An 11112-nucleotide genomic window follows, 5' to 3' on the forward strand; every position below is an offset into this window, starting at 1 on the left:
TGGCAAATCCGGAAAAAGTTGGTTAAAATCGTATATTATATGGATTTTGGTCACTGAGGTTATTTTCTCTTAAAACAAACTAAAAATTAGTTACGGTGTAAGAACTTTATTGGACAAAGGATTTTCTTAAATGAAAAATCAATGTCACTGTTAAGCTCAAGCGCTTATGGAATGCGATGATTGATGAATAGTTGAATGACTTTTGTATGATTGATGAATAGTTGAATAACTTTTTTTTTCTTTTTGTTTTGAAAAAAACGGCAAACAATATTATCACCCTTACAGGGTTTTGCTTACCTCTAAGTTAATCGATTGTCCATCATCTTCTTTTACGGGTTATGAAAGAAGAAGAAGATCAATTGTCCATCATCTTCTTTACGGGTTATGAAAGAAGGAGAAGGAAGAAGGAGAAGAGAAGGAAAAAAGTAATTTTTTAAAATTATTTTTTATTGTCAACTTAGACTTTTGTAATAGATTAACGGATGTTAGCGATTGAGGGATTAAAATCAAATGAACTGATAATATAATGGAACAAATGCACTTAATTCTTGAATCGATTACCAAGGGTGGACACATGATTTATGTTAGGGATAACAAACTTAAACTTAGGGATGACAAACTTAAACTTAGGGGAGGGCGAACTAAAATTACAGAGGTAAAAGAAAAAAGATTTTTGATAGAAAATACATAGAAAAAATCTAAAATATATCCCCACAAGTCCCCTCGATCCATCCCTGTCGGTGGCCAAAGTCTTTAAATATTCAGGGCAACCGTCCCTACGCCCTCTTGATCCATCCCTACTGGTGGCCAAAGTTGGTCAAACCGAAAATAAAGGGTCTTACCGTCCTTAAAATATTTCTTAAGAAAAGTGATGATCAAAATAAAAGAATCTTAAAAGCTGGGCTACCAATTAGAGATAATTTATCATTACTGTCGTTAGAAATATGAGAGAAATGAAAAATTGAACGTGGAATTTGAAAGCCATATGGTAGATGCCAGTTCATAACAACTTCTAGCCATTTTATATTTTTCACTTTACTTTCTTTGGGTTTCAGAAGAAAAACCATGGAAAAACAGGAAAAACCGATGTTAACATCGATGAAACCCTGATTGAAACTGATAAACAAGAACCTCTGAAACGCCCACAACAAAAACAGCCACAAGAAGCGGAATCAACCGATAATCTTTCCTCCGAGGAATTCCTCGACGAGTTCCAGTGTTGCGTTTGCCTGTCAGTTTTTTTTCTTTTAATTAATTCCTAATAATTATCCAAAGGATTTTCTTTTATGAATTGTTAATGCAATTTTTAGTGACATTGACATTCGCTACTTTGAATTTCTGTTAGGCAGTTTTTTATCTTTCTGTTTCTATATAAATTTAGATAGGATTAAGATATTTTTAGATGAAGTTTCTTTTCTTTCGTTTTATGTCAAGCTTAGGTATATTTGGTGGCTGTAATTTTGACCTCAGCTCAGTTTATTTGTCCAAGTAATGAATTCCTTGAAAGTTAAAACGGAGCTTATGCTTATGAGGTTTATCTCAATATATCAATGAACTTTGCTAATTGCTACCTACGGGAATTCCACATATGAATGTTTTGTAACGGGTTATAGGACCCTTTAAGTATGCTGTTAGCAGCAACTTCATGGTTGCTAGTGGCTAGAAGAAAGTGTACCTGTTTCAAAACTTTGATATTTGAATTAAAATGGGGTATCATTAAATTCTATCAGAACTCGTAACTTGTTTACTTTATTGTTGTGTTCTTTCATTTATTGCCATAAAAACATATAATTCATTCTTTTCATTATGCTTTGGATTTTATTCAATTATCTTTTCTTGGGAATTATTAGAAAAAAGAATCATGTATCAATCAGTGATAAGAAGTGGATTGTTTAGTCACTAATCTTATATGGTTTACTACTTCTTGCAATTTGGGTGTGCTTGGTAGTTATTGGTTTATTGAAGCTCTTGGATACATGTTTGAAGGTGATTTCTTCGTGTTTTTCAGGGAACTTCTTTACAAGCCTGTTGTATTAGGTAAGCAAGCAATATGCTTAACTAAGTTTTGAATTTTCCTGTAAGCTACCTTTATGTTCCATTTTCTTGCAGCCTGTGGCCATATCTCATGCTTCTGGTGTGTATACAATGCAATGAATCACATTCATGAATCCAATTGCCCCATTTGTCGATGCGCATATAATCATTTCCCAAGTGTCTGTCAGTTGCTGCATTTTTTGCTCCTGAAGTTGTATCCTATAGCCTATAAGAGAAGGGAAAGACAAGTGAGAGGTACCTTTCTTCTTTCCCCTTTCTTTTAGTGCTAAGTATTTGTTAATAAATTATGAGTTTTGCCTAGGAAATAAATGCTTATCATTTTTCTTAAAGCCTAACTGAAGTTTTTAGATTTCTGGATCGTAGAAACATTGTTCTTGTGCTATGAACATAATCTCTTCTACCCAGTAGCCAAAATAGTATCCCTATGACAGAGTTCAGCTTTGCTTCTAAACTGCAGACACTTGTATGCTGTGATGATGTGTATTACCAAGTACTAACTATTTGCTGGTAATAACCTGCTCCTGTAAAATCAGATATTCTTTTAATAAATTAGTATGAAATAGTCTGCAAGGAAATGCTTAAGATGCATGGAAGATAGTTCTTTTAGCCAAAGTCCTCTTTGTTCATTTGGAAGACTTTGTTGGGAATGAAGTTTACATATTATAAATTTTGAATAAAATACCCAGTGAGATGATATAAGCTCACTGACTAAGATGTTCATACCATGTGGGGAAACATTTTTCCCATAGATTTCCCCCCCCCCCCCTGTCCCTGCCTCTTCAAGAGTTGGAAATGATTTATTTTTTGTTTCCTTGTTCAGAAGAAGAAGAAGGCCGGCCACTTCCCACTTCAATTTGATCAAAATTTAGTTGAACCAAAGCTTTGTGAGAAGTCAGATATTTTGGGGAATAGCCACACCCTTTCTCGTCTCCAAGTGAATGGGCATTCAGAAAGTTGTTCTAAGGATTCAGAATCACCCTCATTCAGAGATTCACCAAAACATCTATGCAGGATGAAATTGGTATACCAAATAACTGATGCCATCTGCGGGGATCCCTGAAGTTGTTGCAGATGCTCTGGACCAAGGAAAGACTTCACTAAGCAATGATTCTGAACATAAAGTTCAAAAGGCGGTTTCTGTTGAAGATTTACTGTGTGCTGCATGCAATAGGCTTCTTGTTCGACCAGTTGTTCTCAATTGGCCATGGTAGTTGAGATTTCGTTTAACCTGATACGTCAAAAGTTATAGGATTAGAAGATATTATTGTTGACAGCATGCTTTGGTCTCTTCTTTGGTGCAGTATATTGTGAATCTTGTTTTGTTATTCCAAATGATGAACTGCCTAGGTGTCAAGTTTGTAAAAGCTTGCAACCAAATGGATTTTCTGGTGTTTGTTTAATTCTACACCATTTCTTGGAGCAGCAGTTTCCAGAGGAATATTCACGACACCTCAAAGAACACAATTGTCGGTATCCTGCTCTCAGAATCATTTATGATGTTTATATCATTTAATTTTTCCATCAGTTACCTTAGGGTGCTCTGATCATTTTCTATTGTTTCATGCCTTAAAAATGATTTAACTTGAGCTGTATTTTCCTTTTTAAGTTCCTTTTGAGAACTTAATAAATAGCTATTAACTAACCAGAGGTTAAGGTTAGTTTTAATTTTAGCTTGGAGGCTTCCTTTTTTCCTCAAGTGAGAGGTAGTACTGACTTATGAGTTATGATAAGCATATAAAAATCATTTTAAATACGTATTTTCTGTATTCTATAAGTTGTCCTCATCAAACCAGATGTAACTTACCTTGTGCAGTTATCATTAATCATGATATTCACCAACTTGACTCGGTTGTGTTCAATTTTTTCTATATGTTAATGATAACTCTTTAATAATTTTTATTTCATTCCTTCGTTTTTTCTACTTCTTGTTCTTAATTGCAACCACTTTAATGGGTTACAAAATCCGACTATCACACAGCCACATGTTTATATGCATGTCTTAATGAGAACATAATTGATCCTTTAGTAAATCCATAGTGCATTTCCCCAAAACTGCAACTAAGAATGTTATTCACGCAAATGCAACGATGATACAGGCGTGGAAGAGCAAAATAGTTACTTAAACCTTCAGCCTGTAGCTACTTTTTCCGTTCTTGACTCTGTTTCTCAAATACACATGCATGTGCGCACACACAAAAAATTCTTTAATAGTTGCTCTTTTTTTAGGAAAAAGAAATCTAGATGTTGTCCTTCGTTTCCTTTTCTTTCTTAACCTGACAACTAGCTGTGTAAGCATATATATTCCTAGTGTCAATGATAAACTTGATAGACGTCTTTGCATTTTTTTCTTGCTCTTTTGTTTGTAGTTTGACTCATTTCTGCTAATTGAGCTCAGGTTCAACCCAAGCTCAGCGACATGCAAACCGGGCGATGCCAGTTTCTACTGATGTCTACTCATCCTGGTTTTTCGGCAATGGGCCTAAAGTTCAATGTTGGAGTGGGCTGTGATTATTGTGGGGTAAGTTTGAATTAGAAGTAATTTGCAGTGTATTGATTTAATAGGCTAGGGGAAGAAGAATAAACATTAATTATAGACTTATAATATTCCTTTTATTTATCTAATTGGTAGTATGAAAAGAGCAACTCTGCTATTAGAAAATGTGAAACAACCATGTTTGTTATTGTGATTACAGGTATCACTTAGATTGAGATCTACAAATAGTCACTTTTATCATTCAATACTTGTATCATGTTTACCAATTTAAACATAGAAGTTCTAGGTTAAGTTGTCATTTACTTGTACCTTTGCATTTTAAGGACTCGGTATGCCTTTACCGATAGAAAGGATCAATTTGTTTATCATATGACTGATTTCTTGTCACTAAGAAGTTCAATACCACTGCATGAATTTTTGTTGGACAAGGGTACTTCTAGGGATAAAAGTGTCAAAACTCTAGTATGTATTTGATACTTACAGCCGATTCCAAATAACATAGACCGTAACATGTCAAGTATTGTTACATTCAGAGCAACCTTTGGGAAATCATATTTCTCATATTTGATGCCACCCTAGAGTAGATATGGGTTGTTATACATTTTTGCAATTGCAACTCTGGTTGTTTATTACTTCGGTAAGAAAAACACATTTGTTGAATTCATGTTTATTACCTGTCTCTTTCAGATGTCTCCAATAATAGGGGAGAGATACAAATGCAAAGACTGTGTCGAGAAAATAGGTTTTGACCTTTGCGAATCGTGCTACAACTCTCCGGCTAAGATACAGGGCCGATTTAATCAGCAGCATAAACCAGATCATCAATTTGAAATTAAACAGCCATTAAGCCTAGGCGTCCTTATGCTCGGGTTGAACTCAGAACAAAATGAAGATGATGGCGGCTCACATGCTTCGGAACACATGGTTGGTGCTTCTCATACTCGGGGATTGCCGGCTGGTGTTCAACTGGACGAAGGTGTAATGATGGTTCACAAGAGCCTGAAGACATTTCACCTTTGATTTTTCAGTTGATGTGTCATTGGATCAGGAGGGCGACCCTGATGATCCAAGCGATAATATATCACCAGGTTCGACATAAAAGTAGAGACGGCTGTGAAGTTTTTTAATCCCATATTACATAATTGTAGTAAGTTATTAAGTTTTTATACCTTAAAATGTCTTACAGTTGATTTAGTCATTTTAGATGTTAATTTTTTTGAATTGAACCAAAATTTATTCTCTATTGATTCTTGATTACTTTTTCAAGCTTTTATTGTAGGAAAATAAATATTTTATTTTTTAAATTATTAAAAAAGAAGCTTAAAAATGCTATATAAAGGTTTTTTTTAAACAATGAATTGATTAAATTCGAATTTTTTTATAATATCTAGTTTGGCTCTTTAAAAAAAATCTGAAGTTTATTAAAATGACCATAAAAGATACTTGGGGAAGGTTTGATGAGGTGCTAGCCCCTCTGATCCATTTTAAACAAAACAAAGATGATTCCATCCATCATTTATTTTTAATAGTTTTGCTTATTAATAGTTTGAGTGATTATAAGATAATATTTTATCACATTTATTTATTTATTAAATATATACACCCATTGCAGAAACAATTACTCGAACTTAGAATATTAAATGGGTAACATTCCCTATAATCACTCGGATTACTTGATGAGAATGTAGGCTTTTTATTATTAATTTAATTAGTTGAGTTGAAGATTGATATATAAAATGAAGCTTATGTCAATAAATTTGATGTAGTAAATGAAGATTATGTCAATAAATTTGTAGTGCAATTGATCGAGTTTGAATCCAACTGAAAGGAAAACTTTAAGCATTAAGTGAGGAACAATATGATATTATAGTCTAGAAATGAAGTTAATGTTACATCTCATAAAGCCAATTCTGTGTTTGTCCCAACCAGCCGCCGACAGAAGGTACAACTGAATCTGTTGGAATCCTGAGTAAGTATCCAAAAACTTAATTATTCGTGAATGAGAGATTACCTTATTATTCCATACAATTGATTCATAAAGCCATTTCTCTCTCTCTCTCTTTTTCTCAATGAATCTAGTTTTTCTTTTCTTTTTTCTTTTTATTCGGATGCAGTAAATCAATAACCCCTTTAGGTTTTCAAGGTAAAAAGGTTTTATTTACCTTTCTTATTCATTAAAAATCAACTCAGTATCAACTCAATATCTAACGGAGGGACGTATCTTGCTTGACATACAACGTTATAGGAATTAATGATTTCATCGATCAATGACGAAAAATGTTATTTAAAGGGTCACATTGAATTTTTCTGAATTGGTGAATCACATTTGGGTACAAAAATAATTTGAAGGTTATATTAATTTTTGGGCAAATTACACACTTAATACATCAAATATCACTTTTGTTCCATTTTGGTCACTTTGCTATTACCCCTGATGCTCCTTACGATAAGATAAAGAGAATGGTTTTCCCTGATGTTGTCGAGTCATTCGTGCTTGCCTTGTTGACTGGCTATGTTCGATGTTTATAATTGTTCTCTAATTAGGGTTTTGAGGTTTCAGAAAGGATACAAGTACTGCTTGTTGGGTAAGCTTGGATATTTAAATGTGGAATCGTCAAATATATTCAAGATTTATATCCGAGTCCAAGTAACATCTGTTTATAATATTGTTTAACTTCACGATGGTTTATTTTCTTTCCCTCCAAGAGCTTGAAAGGAAGAGGAAGGAGAGAGCTCAAGTGGCATATGCGGGATGGATAGACAGAGGGTTATCCCTGAAAATTTAAATTAATATATTTTATATTTTTATGTATTTTTATTTAAAATTTATTTTCATCTTTTAAAATTTTATAAATTTAACTTCACCCCTTACATAAATTCATAGTCCGTCCGAGTAACATATCATTTTATTTATTATTTATATTCACCAATTTGTTTTGGTCGTCCTTCTACCACCAAAAACACCCTTTAGATTTTGGCATCCAAGTAAAAGACATCATAATGTGACATGGGTTTTGGCTTCTCGAATTGTCTTTTAAATGTTATACATACTGTTGTTGCGTATTGAAGATACTAATTTTTACCCATATTGATTTATTATGATTTATTATTTTTTTATTATTATTATTATTATCATCATTATTATTATTATTTAAATATATTAAATACATATACAATTATTAAAATAATTATTACAGGCCCAATAAAAACTGGACCGGCCCAGTTACAAACAACCAGAACCGCCCGACCCAAAAGGAACCCTAAACCAATTTAGGGTTTCAGCTAGGGTTTCTAAACCCTAGCATCTTGCCCCGCCGCGCCGCTCCAAGAGATCTCAGCAGCCGCCTCTGCCGACGCCTCCCAAGCCAGAATGGTTCAACATATGCTGCCGACACTACAGTACACGCCACCTCGTCGACGAAGCCTCCAACCCAGCTGCCCTCCACACGTCAATGCTCAAGGGTGAGTACCACAAGTTCGGTGACTCACCGAAAATCACTCTAATGACCGGTCCGAGACGAGGTCCGATGAGGCCTATAAATATGGCCACTGAATCTGCAGCAAGGAACGGAGAGACAGAGAACACAGAGAGACGGAGAGGAAAACAGAGAAAAAAAAAGATATACTAAAAAATACCACTAGTTTTTTCTGTCGCTTTGGGCAAGTTTTATGGTATTTCCCTGTTTTTCTAGCACTTTTTTACTAGTTTCTATTTTTTTTCCTTGGTTGGTTTCATGGGAGAATTAGAGAATGAATTGGAGAATTTAAATTTGGGCGAGGAAGAGGAGGAGGTGTTGACTTTGACACACTCGACAGTAGGACGATTCCTTAATGCCAATACAATGAACTTTCAGGCTACGAGGATCACCCTAGCAAACGTTTGGCATCTGATTGGAGGGATCTCTATTACATTATTGGGGAGGGCCGACTTTTATTTCGATATACCACGAGGTGGATGCTGATCGTATTGAAGCAGATGGCCTGTGATACTTTAGTTCTCATCTATTGATCATGTACAGATTGCATAAGGGGAGGATCCTATGGTGTAGAACTTAACATATTAGCATTCTGGGTAATGGTCAATGACTTTCCGGTTTGATACATCTCGGAACAGGTAACCATTCAATTTGGGAATTTATTGGCTCGTTTTTGGAATATGATGCTTATATTAGTTTAGGTTACAAGGGCAACATCCGTGTCCGCGCCAGCCTGGATGTTCGGAAGCCACTAAGAGAACGAAAAAGTTTGTTGTGGCAAATGGTGATTTTAGTATGCCACTTTCTAGTACGAAAAGCTTAGGCCTTTTGCTTCTACGTGGCAAACTGGGTCATGGGTGAAGAATTTTGTCCATTGAGGGGTTTTGCAAAAAAGAAAGGACTTGTGGCACAATGAGATGTGTCGTTAAGAGCTCCTCCTAGAAAGGATGGTTCTATGTCAAGCACTTTGGTTGAAGGAGAATGGTGGGGCTGATTCTTCCTTATTGTGGGAATAGGTATCGCATCTGCCTCTTTGAGTTCAGGACCGAGTAGACAAACCAAAATTTGGGTTGAGAGAACTTTTGGGGCAATCACAACTCATTGAGGCCTCAAGGTGTTTCCGAGTGGTTATGACTTGGGTGGAGAAGGATAGACCTTTGGAAAAGTGTGTGTGAAGTGTGTAATACCCCAAAATTTTATCTAGTGACCCAAAATAAAATTTTGAAAGTTTAATTACCAAAGTTTAAATTTTGGAAAAGTTAGGTACTAAAATGATAATTTCCCAAAAATATTTTATCTCATATTTATGGTTACCCCAAGAAATGACATTTTTGTTTTTCATTTTTTTTCATACGGAGTTTCTATAAAAGCTATAAAGCGATAAAGTACGAGAAAATTTCGAATAATCAGATGGAATTGGATTTTTGAGAAATTCTGAAGGATGATAGGAAAAAGTTAATAATGTCATTTTCATATTTTAAATTAGTAGTATTTACTGGACCATTGGCTTTAAGATTGATTTTCTATGTTAAATCGTGATCGTTGGATTAAATGGCGAAGTTGTAATTTTGGGAAAACTTCAATAGAAGGTTGGAAGTTACAAATAAGTTGGTTTATATTTGACCATTTGATAAATAAATGGACAAGTGGAATGGTAAATTTCATGGGATTTTAAGGTCAAAATTGTCATTTGACGTAAAATGAATTTTTAATTCATTTTAGTTTATAAAATGACAAATAGCCTTAGGTATTTTTTAAAAGAAAAATCAAGACTTCATCTTCCTCATTTCCAAGCTTGCTGTAGGTCTCCCTAAGGTAAGAAAACATTTCTTTTGTTTTTTAAAGACAATTTTAGGATTTTGGATGAAAGCATGAAATAGAAAATTGTTCTACATGAAATAGAAAATTGTTTTACATGAAATTCTCTATTATTTGGTACCATTTGTTCACGCTTTATGCTTGAAAACATTGAATTGGGTGGACGAAGGAGAGGTTAGGTTTTCATGTTTTAAAGTTGGATTATGATGAAGATGATGTTGATTTATTTCCATGCTTGAAAGTTGATTGAAAACCATTGGAATTGTGTTTAAAGCATTTGGTCATGTTAGGGTTTTGTAAAATTTAAGTTGAACTGAATTTGATATGGAATTGGTTGTAGATTATTGAAAATGATGTTTATAAGTTGAATTCATGTTTAAATCAAGTTGAAATTCATGCCTAAAGTACCCTATATGGTTCACCCTAAGTGAATAAATTAGGGGGAAATATGGAAAAATTTCCCTAAGGCTACAATGATGAATGATTGATTCTACAAGCTTTAGAATGTTGTTTGGATCCATTTGGAAGTTTGTAAAGGTTTGGGGACCACATCACATAATGTTGAAATATGGGTTTAAAGTGAAATTTGATTAGAAGTTAATGTGTAGTGTTTAAATGTATTGTTGATATGCTTGATTATTGTTTGAAAGCTTGATTTGAAGTTAATGGCAAAGGACCATTTTGAATAAATTGTAAATGTTGAGATGAATACTAAAAGAAATAATTTTAATGGTTCAATTGTGAGTTGAAATTGTTATGTGATATATTCTTTGAATAATACATTGGGTGAATTGAAACTATTTTGAAGTGTATAGTTGCATTATTTATGAAGTAGAATTAGTATTGAACAAGTCGAAAGAACTTGTAGGAATTTATTTCCTATTGTGCACCTATGTTAATAAGGTACTAAAAAGTACTTTGAAATGTATAGTTTTTGTAATTATATTTGTATAGATTGTATCGAAATCGAGATCGAAGCAAGCTTAAAGTTAAGGAAAAAGTGCAAAAGTGAGGCTTATGTCATTAAATAAAGTGTGCAAGCTAAGTAAAGCAGGTGAGTGCATATTTAATTGTGGACATATTGGCTTGCGATGAGCTAGTGACGAAGTTACTATGTAAGGAAGTGACTCCTAAATGCTATGTTACTTTTTGATTCATGCATATATGTTCATTTTCGTATTTAGAAGTTAGTAGAATTAGTGAATAAGCTAACGATGCAAAATAATGAAATATGCCTAGATTCTATGATCTTGACAATATCTTTGAAAA

At 33.9% G+C, this 11112-nt stretch overlaps 1 pseudogene; it reads left to right on the forward strand.

Moving 5' to 3' along the window:
- The first annotated feature begins 526 nt into the window (after positions 1 to 526).
- LOC120126113 lies at positions 527 to 5695 on the forward strand (annotated as a pseudogene).
- Positions 5696 to 11112: the final 5417 nt, after the last annotated feature.

The sequence above is a fragment of the Hibiscus syriacus genome, unplaced genomic scaffold (assembly GCF_006381635.1).
Source record: "Hibiscus syriacus cultivar Baekdansim isolate YM2019G1 unplaced genomic scaffold, ASM638163v2 tig00110450_pilon, whole genome shotgun sequence".
Classification (NCBI taxonomy): Eukaryota; Viridiplantae; Streptophyta; class Magnoliopsida; order Malvales; family Malvaceae; genus Hibiscus; species Hibiscus syriacus.